A 12,279-nucleotide genomic window follows, 5' to 3' on the forward strand; every position below is an offset into this window, starting at 1 on the left:
GTTCTCAGACAAGCCAGGTGAGGTGTCTCACGCCTGCAATCTCAGTGCTTTGGGAGGCCAAAGTGGGAGGATCCCTTGGGGCCAGGAGTTCGAGGATGCAGTGAGCTATGATCGTTGCCACTGCACTCCAGCCTGGGAAAGAGAGTGAGACCCTGTCTCTTAAAAAAAAGAAAAAAAAGAAGACACTTAAGACATTTTGGGAGGCCAAGGCAGACAGATCATTTGAGGTCAGAGTTTGAGACCAGCCTGACCAACATGCTGAAAACCTGTCTCTACCAAAAATACAAAAAAATTAGCCAGGCATGGTGGCGCACTCCTGTAGTCTCAGCTACTCGGGAGGCTGAGGTATGAGAACTGCTTGAATCTGGAAAGCGGAGGTTGCATGCAGTGAGCTGAGATTGTGCCACTGCACTCCAACCTGGGCGACAGAGCAAGGCTCTGTCTCAAAAAAAAAAAAAAAAAAAAAAAAAAGAGGAAGAGGAAAAGAAGAAAAGAGGAGGAGGAGGAGGAGGAAGAACAGAGTGAAGAAGAAGTTGTTCTAAGACAGAAACAGTCTATTATCATCAAAGATAATAAAACAGGTACCTAAAATATCCATGGAATTTAGCAATTACCAGGTGATTTAACGGTGTGGTTATGACAGGCACAGTCTCCAACCTATAAATGGGGCTGTATTCTAGAAATTACTTTTAAGTTCAATGGTTTTGAAGCACAAACTCATGAACTGCATTAAACAAGTCAAATTTAAGCAAAAAGCATTTCATAGAGTGAGTAGTTTCAAAGATTGACTACTTTTTTTTTTTTTCTCCTGCCTCAGCCTCCCTAGTAGCTGGGATTACAGGTGCCCACCACCACGCCCAGCTAATTTTTTTTGTATTTTTAGCGGAGACGGGGTTTCACCATGTCAGTCAGGCAGATCTCAAACTCCTGACCTCACCTTGGCCTCCCAAAGCGCTGGGATCACAAGCGTGAGCCATCGTGCCCAGCCCAGGATGTCATTTTTCAAGTGTTCCCTTTCAGTTTATTAGTGGTCAAGGGACAAGCCAAAGCAGATGATGGATAATTAAGAAGGTGGGGCTTTAGAACACAAAGCTTGCCAGAACTCCTGTGGGTGGAACTTGAATGTATTGAGTCACCATAAGTGGACAAGGAAGGAGCTTTCAACAGGTAAAGGGGGTATAGCTCAGGTGGTAGAGCATTTGACTGCAGATCAAGAGGTCCCCGGTTCAAATCCGGGTGCCCCCTTCCAGGATGTTTTCTCACTTCCATTTTAAAGTAGATACTGCCGGCCACAGTGTCACCAGAAAAGACGAGAAAACTTTTTTTTTTTCCCCCTTGACACAGTACTCCTTTAATCCCACAATGCTCTGTGGTAATTTTAAATCAGATACACTGAAAGGATATTAACTTTTACAATAATATTGTACAATTAAAACTATATATGTAAATCCAAGAGACTGGAGGAGTCTACATATACTGAGTTTCTTATTTAACAATAACTGATGATTTTTATATAATTGAGAATAAATCTTTATCAGATGATGAGACTCATAGAGGATAATAGGTCAATTACTATGGTAATTTTTAAAATCTCTTTTTATTATTATTATATACCTTAAGTTTTAGGGTACATGTGCACAATGTGCAAGTTAGCTACATATGTATACATGTGCCATGCTGGTGCGCTGCACTAACTCGTCATCTAGCATTACGTATATCTCCCAATGCTATACCTCCCCCTCCCCCCACCCCACAACAGTCCCCAGAGTGTGATGTTCCCCTTCCTGTGTCCATGTGTTCTCATTGTTCAATTCCCACCTATGAGTGAGAATATGCTGTGTTTGGTTTTTTGTGCTTGCGATAGTTTACTGAGAATGATGATTTCCAATTTCATCCATGTCCCTACAAAGGACATGAACTCATCATTTTTTATGGCTACATAGTATTCCATGGTGTATATGTGCCACATTTTCTTTATCCAGTCTATCATTATTGGACATTTGGGTTGGTTCCAAGTCTTTGCTATTGTGAATAATGCCGCAATAAATATACGTGTGCATGTGTCTTTATAGCAGCATGATTTATAGTCCTTTGGGTATATACCCAGTAATGGGATGGCTGGGTCAAATGGTATTTCTAGTTCTAGATCCCTGAGGAATTGCCACACTGACTTCCACAATGGTTGAACTAGTTTACAGTCCCACCAACAGTGTAAAAGTGTTCCTATTTCTCCACATCCTCTCCAGCACCTGTTGTTTCCTGACTTTTTTATGATTGCCATTCTAACTGGTGTGAGATGGTATGTCATTGTGGTTTTGATTTGCATTTCTCTGATGGCCAATGATGGTGAGCATTTTTTCATGTGTTTTTTGGCTGCATAAATGTCTTCTTTTGAGAAGTGTATGTTAATGTCCTGCGCCCACTTTTTGATGGGGTTGTTTGTTTTTTTCTTGTAAATTTGTTTGAGTTCGTTGTAGATTCTGGATATTAGCCCTCTGTCAGATGAGTAGGTTGCGAAAATTTTCACCCATTTTGTAGGTTGCCTGTTCACTCTGATGGTAGTTTCTTTTGCTGTGCAGAAGCTCTTTAGTTTAGTTAGATCCCATTTGTCTATTTTGGCTTTTGTTGCCATTGCTTTTGGTGTTTTAGACATGAAGTCCTTGCCCATGCCTATGTCCTGAATGGTAATGCCTAGGTTTTCTTCTAGGGTTTTTATGGTTTTAGGTCTAACGTTTAAGTCTTTAATCCATCTTGAATTGATTTTTGTATAAGGTGTAAGGAAGGGATCCAGTTTCAGCTTTCTACATATGGCTAGCCAGTTTTCCCAGCACCATTTATTAAATAGGGAATCCTTTCCCCAATGCTTGTTTTTCTCAGGTTTGTCAAAGATCAGATAGCTGTAGACATGCGGCGTTATTTCTGAGGGCTCTGTTCTGTTCCATTGATCTATATCTCTGTGTTGGTACCAGTACCATGCTGTTTTGGTTATTGTAGCCTTGTAGTATAGTTTGAAGTCAGGTAGTGTGATGCCTCCAGCTTTGTTCTTTTGGCTTAGGATTGACCTGGCATTTTGGTTCCATATGAACTTTAAAGTAGTTTTTTCCAATTCTGTGAAGAAAGTCATTGGTAGCTTGATGGGGATGGCATTGAATCTGTAAATTACCTTGGGCAGTATGGCCATTTTCATGATATTGATTCTTCCTACCCATGAGCATGGAATGTTCTTCCATTTGTTTGTATCCTCTTTTATTTCCTTGAGCAGTGGTTTGTAGTTCTCCTTGAAGAGGTCCTTCACATCCCTTGTTAAGTTGGATTCCTAGGTATTTTATTCTCTTTGAAGCAATTGTGAATGGGAGTTCACTCATGATTTGGCTCTCTGTTTGTCTGTTGTTGGTGTATAAGAATGCTTGTGATTTTTGTACATTGATTTTGTATCCTGAGACTTTGCTGAAGTTGCTTATCAGCTTAAGGAAATTTTGGGCTGAGACAGTGGGGTTTTCTAGATATACAATCATGTCGTCTGCAAACAGGGACAATTTGACTTCCTCTTTTCCTAATTGAATACCCTTTATTTCTTTCTCCTGCCTAATTGCCCTGGCCAGAACTTCCAACACTATGTTGAATAGGAGTGGTGAGAGAGGGCATCCCTGTCTTGTGCCAGTTTTCAAAGGGAATGCTTCCAGTTTTTGCCCATTCAGTATGATATTGGCTGTGGGTTTGTTGTAGATAGCTCTTATTATTTTCAAATACATCCCATCAATATCTAATTTATTGAGAGTTTTTAGCATGAAGGGTTGTTGAATTTTGTCAAAGGCCTTTTCTGCATCTATTGAGATAATCATGTGGTTTTTGTCATTGGTTCTGTTTATATGCTGGATTACATTTATTGATTTGCGTATATTGAACCAGCCTTGCATCCCAGGGATGAAGCCCACTTGATCATGGTGGATAAGCTTTTTGATGTGCTGCTGGATTCGGTTTGCCAGTATTTTATTGAGGATTTTTGCATCAATGTTCATCAAGGATATTGGTCTAAAATTCTCTTTTTTGGTTGTGTCTCTGCCCGGCTTTGGTATCAGGATGATGCTGGCCTCATAAAATGAGTTAGGGAGGATTCCCTCTTTTTCTATTGATTGGAATAGTTTCAGAAGGAATGGGACCAGTTCCTCCTTGTACCTCTGGTAGAATTCGGCTGTGAATCCATCTGGTCCTGGACTCTTTTTGGTTGGTAAGCTATTGATTATTGCCACAATTTCAGATCCTGTTATTGGTCTATTCAGAGATTCAACTTCTTCCTGGTTTAGTCTTGGGAGAGTGTATGTGTCGAGGAATTTATCGATTTCTTCTAGATTTTCTAGTTTATTTGCGTAGAGGTATTTGTAGTGTTCTCTGATGGTCGTTTGTATTTCTGTGGGATCAGTGGTGATATCCCCTTTATCATTTTTTATTGCGTCTATTTGATTCTTCTCTTATTAGTCTTGCTAGTGGTTTGTCAATTTTGTTGATCCTTTCAAAAAACCAGCTCCTGGATTCATTAATTTTTTGAAGGGTTTTTTGTGTCTCTATTTCCTTCAGTTCTGCTCTGATTTCAGTTATTTCTTGCCTTCTGCTAGCTTTTGAATGTGTTTGCTCTTGCTTTTCTAGTTCTTTTAATTGTGATGTTAGAGTGTCAATTTTGGATCTTTCCTGCTTTCTCTTGTGGGCATTTAGTGCTATAAATTTCCCTCTACACACTGCTTTGAATGAGTCCCAGAGATTCTGTTGTCCCAGATTCCGCGTCCCAGAGGTATTTTGTGTCTTTGTTCTCGTTGGTTTCAAAGAACATCTTTATTTCTGCCTTCATTTCGTTATGTACCCAGTAGTCATTCAGGAGCAGGTTGTTCCGTTTCCATGTAGTTGAGCGGTTTTGAGTGAGATTCTTAATCCTGAGTTCTAGTTTGATTGCACTGTGGTCTGAGAGATAGTTTGTTATAATTTCTGTTCTTTTACATTTGCTGAGGAGAGCTTTACTTCCAAGTATGTGGTCAATTTTGGAATAGGTGTGGTGTGGTGCTGAAAAAATTGTATATTCTGTTGATTTGGGGTGGAGAGTTCTGTAGATGTCTATTAGGTCCTCTTGGTGCAGAGCTGAGTTCAATTCCTGGGTATCCTTGTTGACTTCCTTCTCGTTGATTTGTCTAATGTTGACAGTGGGGTGTTAAAGTCTCCCATTATTAATGTGTGGGAGTCTAAGTCTCTTTGTAGGTCACTCAGGACTTGCTTTATGAATCTGGGTGCTCCTGTATTGGGTGCATATATATTTAGGATAGTTAGCTCTTCTTGTTGAATTGATCCCATTATCATTATGTAATGGCCTTCTTTGTCTCTTTTGATCTTTGTTGGTTTAAAAGTCTGTTTTATCAGAGAGTAGGATTGCAACCCCTGCCTTTTGTTGTTTTCCATTTGCTTGGTAGATCTTCCTCCATCCTTTTATTTTGAGCCTATGTGTGTCTCTGCACGTGAGATGGGTTTCCTGAATACAGCACACTGATGGGTCTTGACTTTTGATCCAATTTGCCAGTCTGTGTCTTTTAATTGGAGCATTTAGTCCATTTACATTTAAAGTTAATATTGTTATGTGTGAATTTGATCCTGTCATTATGATGTTAGCTGGTTATTTTGCTCGTTAGTTGATGCAGTTTATTCCTAGTCTCGATGGTCTTTACATTTTGGCATGATTTTGCAGCAGCTGGTACTGGTTGTTCCTGTCCATGTTTATTGCTTCCTTCAGGAGCTCTTTTAGGGCAGGCCTGGTGGTGACAAAATCTCTCAGCATTTGCTTGTCTGTAAAGGATTTTATTTCTCCTTCACTTATGAAGCTTAGTTTGGCTGGATATGAAATTCTGGGTTGAAAATTCTTTTCTTTAAGAATGTTGAATATTGGCCCCCACTCTCTTCTGGCTTGTAGAGTTTCTGCTGAGAGATCAGCTGTTAGTCTGATGGGCTTACCTTTGAGGGTAACCCGACCTTTCTCTCTGGCTGCCCTTAACATTTTTTCCTTCATTTCAACTTTGGTGAATCTGACAATTATGTGTCTTGGAGTTGCTCTTCTCGAGAAGTATCTTTGTGGCATTCTCTGTATTTCCTGAATCTGAATGTTGGCCTGCCTTGCTAGATTGGGGAAGTTCTCCTGGATAATATCCTGCAGCGTGTTTTCCAACTTGGTTCCATTCTCCCCATCACTTTCAGGTACACCAATCAGACGTAGATTTGGTCTTTTCACATAGTCCCATATTTCTTCGAGGCTTTGTTCGTTTCTTTTTATTCTATTTTCTCTAAACTTCCCTTCTCGCTTCATTTCATTCATTTCATCTTCCATCACTGATACCCTTTCTTCCAGTTGATCGCATCGGCTCCTGAGGCTTCTGCATTCTTCACGTAGTTCTTGAGCCTTGGTTTTCAGCTCCATCAGCTACTTTAAGCACTTCTCTGTACCGGTTAGTCTAGTTATACATTCTTCTAAATTTTTTTCAAAGTTTTCAACTTCTTTGCCTTTGGTTTGAATGTCCTCCTGTAGCTTGGAGTAATTTCATCATCTGAAGCCTTCTTCTCTCAGCTCATCAAAGTCATTCTCCGTCCAGCTTTGTTCCGTTGCTGGTGAGGAACTGTGTTCCTTTGGAGGAGGAGAGGCGCTCTGCTTTTTAGAGTTTCCAGTTTTTCTGCTCTGTTTTTTCCCCATCTTTGTGGTTTTATCTACTTTTGGTCTTTGATGATGGTGATGTACAGATGGGTTTTTGGTGTGGATGTCCTTTCTGTTTGTTAGTTTTCCTTCTAACAGACAGGACCCTCGGCTGCAGGTCTGTTGGAGTACCCAGCCGTGTGAGGTGTCAGTCTGCCCCTGCTGGGGGGTGCCTCCCAGTTAGGCTGCTTGGGGGTCAGGGGTCAGGGACCCACTTGAGGAGGCAGTCTGCCCCTTCTCAGATCTCCAGCTGTGTGCTGGGAGAACCACTGTTCTCTTCAAAGCTGTCAGACAGGGACATTTAAGTCTGCAGAGGTTACTGCTTTTTGTTTGTCTGTGCCCTGCCCCCAGAGGTGGAGCCTACAGAGGCAGGCAGGCCTCCTTGAGCTGTGGTGGGCTCCACCCAGGTCGAGCTTCCTGGCTGCTTTGTTTACCTAAGCAAGCCTGGGCAATGGCGGGCGCCCCTCCCCCAGCCTGGCTGCCGCCTTGCAGTTTGATCTCAGACTGCTGTGCTAGCAATCAGCAAGACTCCGTGAGCGTAGGACCCTCCGAGCCATGTGCGGGATATAATCTCCTGGTGCGCCATTTTTTAAGCCTGTCGGAAAAGCGCAGTATTCGGGTAGAAGTGACCCGATTTTCCAGGTGCCGTCTGTCTCCCCTTTCTTTGACTAGGAAAGGGAACTCCCTGACCCCTTGCGCTTCCCAAGTGAGGCAATGCCTCGCCCAAGCAGGGCTCGTGCATGGTGCGTGCACCCACTGACCTGCGCCCACTGTCTGGCACTCCCTAGTGAGACAAACCCAGTACCTCAGATGGAAATGCAGAAATCACCTGTCTTCTGCGTCGCTCACACTGGGAGCTGTAGACCGGAGCTGTTGCTATTCAGCCATCTTGGCTCCTCCGATTGACTACATTTTTATATATCAACATTTTAAACATTGTTTAGGGTCCCAGTCTGTAGGGGACACGTTTTACCTACCTGTATCACTACCCTTCTTTTGTAACAGCTTGTGGAAATGCATTTCTGTTCATCAAAAAGCCATGTTATTTCACACACTTTCCAGCCCCCTAGCAGTTTGGTAGAACGACGTGGCCAATTCTGCATGGGGCTATGAGCTCTGTGTAAGTACAGGCTGAAGCATTTAGAGCTTGTGTACAACCCTCTGGGCTCCCTCATTCTCTGCTGAAGCAACTGTGGAGGTTGAATGATGAGATGAAGATAAGAACAGTATGGATCCTCGAGTTACCACATGGACTGTCTGAACTTGTAGCAGACTTTGCATGATTAAGAGTGTTAATAAATGTTTAGTTATGTTTAGTCCCTGGGATTTGGAATTTATCATTCTAGTATAGCCTAACATATCCTAAAATACAGCTCCTCCACTGTCATGCCTATGAACCTGTGGTCACGGTGACCACATATTAAGGTCCAGGAGTATTTATTTGATCCAGGTCCATTAATCTAGGCCAATGAAAGTCAACCCTAAAATTTCTGTTGTAATTCTTAGGAAGGCATGCTCTCTTTCTGCTGAAGTTGTTAAATTGATAGGACATAATCTTAAAGCCATGGAAAAAGAGCCTACTGGGAAATTAAACCAACACAGATAAAAGCAAAGCCAAGAAGAAAGATCCTAAACACTTCTCTAAGTACCTGGATCCCTAAATTTTTCCCTCAAATAAGCCAGTAAATTCCTTTCTTTGTTTAAACCAATCTGAGTTAGGCTTCTGATACTTGAAAGAATTATGAGTACTACAGAGGGTAACCATAGAAGTCTTTAATAGCTTAAACATCACATAAATAACACTAATTTGAACTCTAGCTTCTGGGAGGAAGAGCACGTGTAACACAAGAGGTAAGGGGAAGAGGAAGAAAATAACTGTATTTTGAACATGCAGGGTAGTCCTAAGCAATTTTAAAAATAAATTCCTCTTGCCTCCCTGTATGTAAAACTCACACATCTATAGGTGACTCATCCCAAACCCCAATATCCTGAGCCCTCAGATGCCATACACAGGTCACTAAAGACTCCATTCAAGCCAACCCTGCAACCTGAAAAACTACAGCACTGTCCACGAAGTTCTTCTCATTTTCCACCAAATCCAAATTTCTAGGAAAACATATGCTCTGAAAGAAGACACATCAATTTATTATTTTGAGACAGTGTCTCACTCTGTCACCCAGGCTGGAGTACAGTGGCACAATCTTGGCTCACTAAAACCTCCACCTCCTGGGTCAAGCAATCCTCCCACCTCAGCCTCCCAGGTAGCTGGGACTGCAGGCACATGTCACCATGCCTGGCTAATTTTTTTGTCTTTTTAATAGATATGGGGTTTCACCATGTTGGCCAGGCTGGTCTTGAACTCCTGGACTCAAGCGATCCACCTGCCTCCACCTCCCAAAATGCTGGGATTATGGGGGTTAGCCACCGCCCCGGCTAACACACCAAATTATTAATAGTACTCACTTCTCAGGAGAGGAACTGGGAAGGGACTTGAATTTAAACGTTATAATGATCATATAATGCTTTCATAATTTAAAAAAAAAAAAAACTAGGCCAGGGGTGGTGGCTCACACCTGTAATCCTAGCACTTTGGGAGGCCGAGGCAGGTGGATCACCTGAGGTCAGGAGTTCAAGACCAGCCGGGCCAACATGGCAAAACTCCGTCTCTACTAAAAATACAAAAATTAGCCAGATGCGGTGGTGTACACCTATAATCCCCGCTACTAGGGAGGCTGAGGCAGGAGAATCGCTTGAACCTGGGCAGCGGAGGTTGCACTGAGCCAGGATCGCACCACTTCACTCCAGCCTGGGAGAAAGCGTGAAACTCCGTCTCATAAATAAATAAATAAAACTAATAATAAAAATATACAATAAGAATTTATTCTTCCGAAGCAGCTGATCTCATTTGGGCCTTCTGAAAAAACAGTCTAAAGTCAACAAGAAGTCATACAAAGGCATGAATGGTTAAGTAAGTCCCGCAAATCCCTGCTTTGCAGTTTTAACACAATATGCTTATTAGCTCAAATAAATTTTAATAGGTAAGTGCAAAGCATTCAGGTTGTTCCTAAACTAAAAATATTTTAGACAATTCATCTAGTTTAAGAAATCTGCCCTTAATGTTACTTCCCCTAGGCTCTTTTTCTGTTCACCCCTCTCTAAATCCAGGTTTTCCACCAATTATGATAGCAGTTTATGTGTAAGACATGTTTTTAGTATGTTGTCATAAATCAGGAGTTAACTGAAACACAAAGTTTTATACACACAGTACATATTACAGAAATTATAATAGATTCCATAGATATGCTGATACATTGTTTGGGGGGGTGGGGGAGGGAGGGACGGAGAGAGAGAGAGAGAGAGAGTGTGTGTGTGTGTGTGTGTGTGCGTGTGTGTGTGTGTGTTCCATGTTTTTCTATGTACTTTGGCTTCATGCACTCTGGATACAAAAGAAATTAATGTTGTTCCTTCAGTTGTCAGAGGTTTCTAAATTTAGTGGGCATCTCTAAAGATTATAGCAGTCTATACATATTAGTTATATATGTGATATTAAATATATCACCCTTTTAAATATATATTTAAGTTGTTGATTCTAATCTTTTTATCCATTCTAGTTTTGTCATGTTTATATTTGCTTTTGAGTTTCAGTAAAAATTACAAAATATTCCAAATACTTTCTCAAAATATTAATTCACTTCTATTAAAACATTTTGCAGCTAAGTGCCAGAATGTGAACTATCTCAAAAATCTTAAAAGACTGAGACTCACCTCTATACATTTTCAACCTTTCAATATTTGAGAGGCTGAGTTCTAATCACTGTTTAAGAGGTGATCAATATCCTATTTATAAAATGGAATATAAATCATACCATTTCTTCCAGCAAAGGGTAATATTAGAGACCTGAGACTCACTGACTAGTACCCCTTTTCTTAACTTACTTAAGAGCTGCCAGATTAACATATATGGCCCAATTTGTGGGCTCAGTTAAGTGACCCAACGACAGAAAACAAAATAGCTGGGCCAACGAGATCCCCTTCTGAAAGTTGTAAGACTTTGGATCTGACACAGCTTTGAGGCCAGTATGGGAGCTGAATCTCTAAGACATAAAACTGGCACTGTTGATGACTGTATTTCCTGCCACGTGGAGAAAGCCAGTCTGCACTAAAAGAATAAAGCCACCAACCCACCAAAAGAAGAAGAAGAAGAAAAGACAAAGGGCTTTGGTGGTGTTTCAGATACTGTCCTTATTTTTTTCTGTGACCTAGCTGTAGACCAAGCCTTCTAGCAGTATGACTATTCCACTTCTTGAACTCAATAAAAAATTAAAATCAATAAATCAATAAATTTATATTGTAAATAAATTTCTCATTATACTTAAATTAGCTCAAGCTGGAGTTCCATCACTTTCGGCCAAGAATCTTCTCTCTTATAGTAAAAAAATTAAACATAAAAGGTATCCATTGCAAAAGAATGAAGCTGAGCCAGGCATGGTGGCTCACGCCTGTAATCCCAGCACTTTGGGAGGCCAAGACGGGTGGATCACAAGGTCAGGAGTCCGAGACCAGCCTGGTCAATATGGTAAAACCCCGTCTCTACTAAAAATACAAAAATTAGCTGGGCGTGGTGGCAGGTGCCTGTAGTGCCAGCTACTCAGGAGGCTGAGGCAGGAGAATCATTTTGTAAAAAGTAAAGTAGAGGTTCCTCTTCAAAGACTTTCCTCCCCATCTAATTAGGAATAAATAGTAGCTTCTCTTAGAAGCAAAATTTATTTAAAGACCTGTGCTAACATTCTTAAACATCTGCTAGCCGTAATAAGGAAATCAACATTACTTTATGCTCTTAGCTCCCACAATTTAGCCTAAATATTTGCCCTAGCGTGCTTATACTGGTCCAAGCAAGCATTAGGTCATAGCCTGTTCCTCTTCCTTATTTAAAAGTGTTTTTACCTTTCTCAACATTCCACAAGTTACTTCCTCCTTCCTTTGTTCCCCTCTACCTTGGCCTCTTTTTACAAAGTTCTAAGTTGCTAGCCAATTGGGGTGAGGTCCCGTTCCAGCCAATGGAAACTGGACACAGCAGTAGGGTGGATGCCTCAGGTTATAAACGACCCTGTCTCCTTTGTTCGGTGTACTCTTGTGGCACGAGTGTACCCTTTCTGCAGGAAGTAAAAATGGCCTTACTAAATAAATTTATGTTCAAGTGCTATTTCTTTACGGCTCCGAGGAACAAACATTTCAAACAGCTTGAACCCAGGAGACGGAAGTTGCAGTGAGCCAAGATCGCGCCACTGCACTCCAGGCTGGGCGACAAGAGTGAGACTCTGTCTCAAAAAAAAAAAAAAAAGAATGAAGCTGGACCCTTATAACACATACAAATATTAACTCAAGATGCATCAAAGACCTAAAACTATGAAACTGAGAAGAAAACATAGGAGAAAATCTTTGTGATACTGGATTTTGCAATGATTTCTTGGATATGACACAAAAAGCAGGCAAAAAAAATAAAAATAGATAAACTGACTACATCAACATTTAAAACTTCAATGCATAGAAGGACACAATCA

At 41.1% G+C, this 12,279-nt stretch overlaps 1 protein-coding gene and 1 non-coding gene across 8 annotated transcripts in view; one reads left to right on the forward strand and one right to left on the reverse strand.

The window, feature by feature from the left end:
- FNBP1L (formin binding protein 1 like) overlaps window positions 1-12,279 on the reverse strand; it is a 106,219-nt gene that overhangs the window by 37,103 nt on the left and 56,837 nt on the right. The window lies entirely within an intron of this gene.
- Window positions 1,173-1,245, forward strand: TRNAC-GCA (transfer RNA cysteine (anticodon GCA)). Its single transcript has one exon. It is a non-coding gene; the product is annotated as a tRNA-Cys (tRNA).

Source organism: Pan paniscus, chromosome 1 (genome assembly GCF_029289425.2).
Source record: "Pan paniscus chromosome 1, NHGRI_mPanPan1-v2.0_pri, whole genome shotgun sequence".
Taxonomy (NCBI): Eukaryota; Metazoa; Chordata; class Mammalia; order Primates; family Hominidae; genus Pan; species Pan paniscus.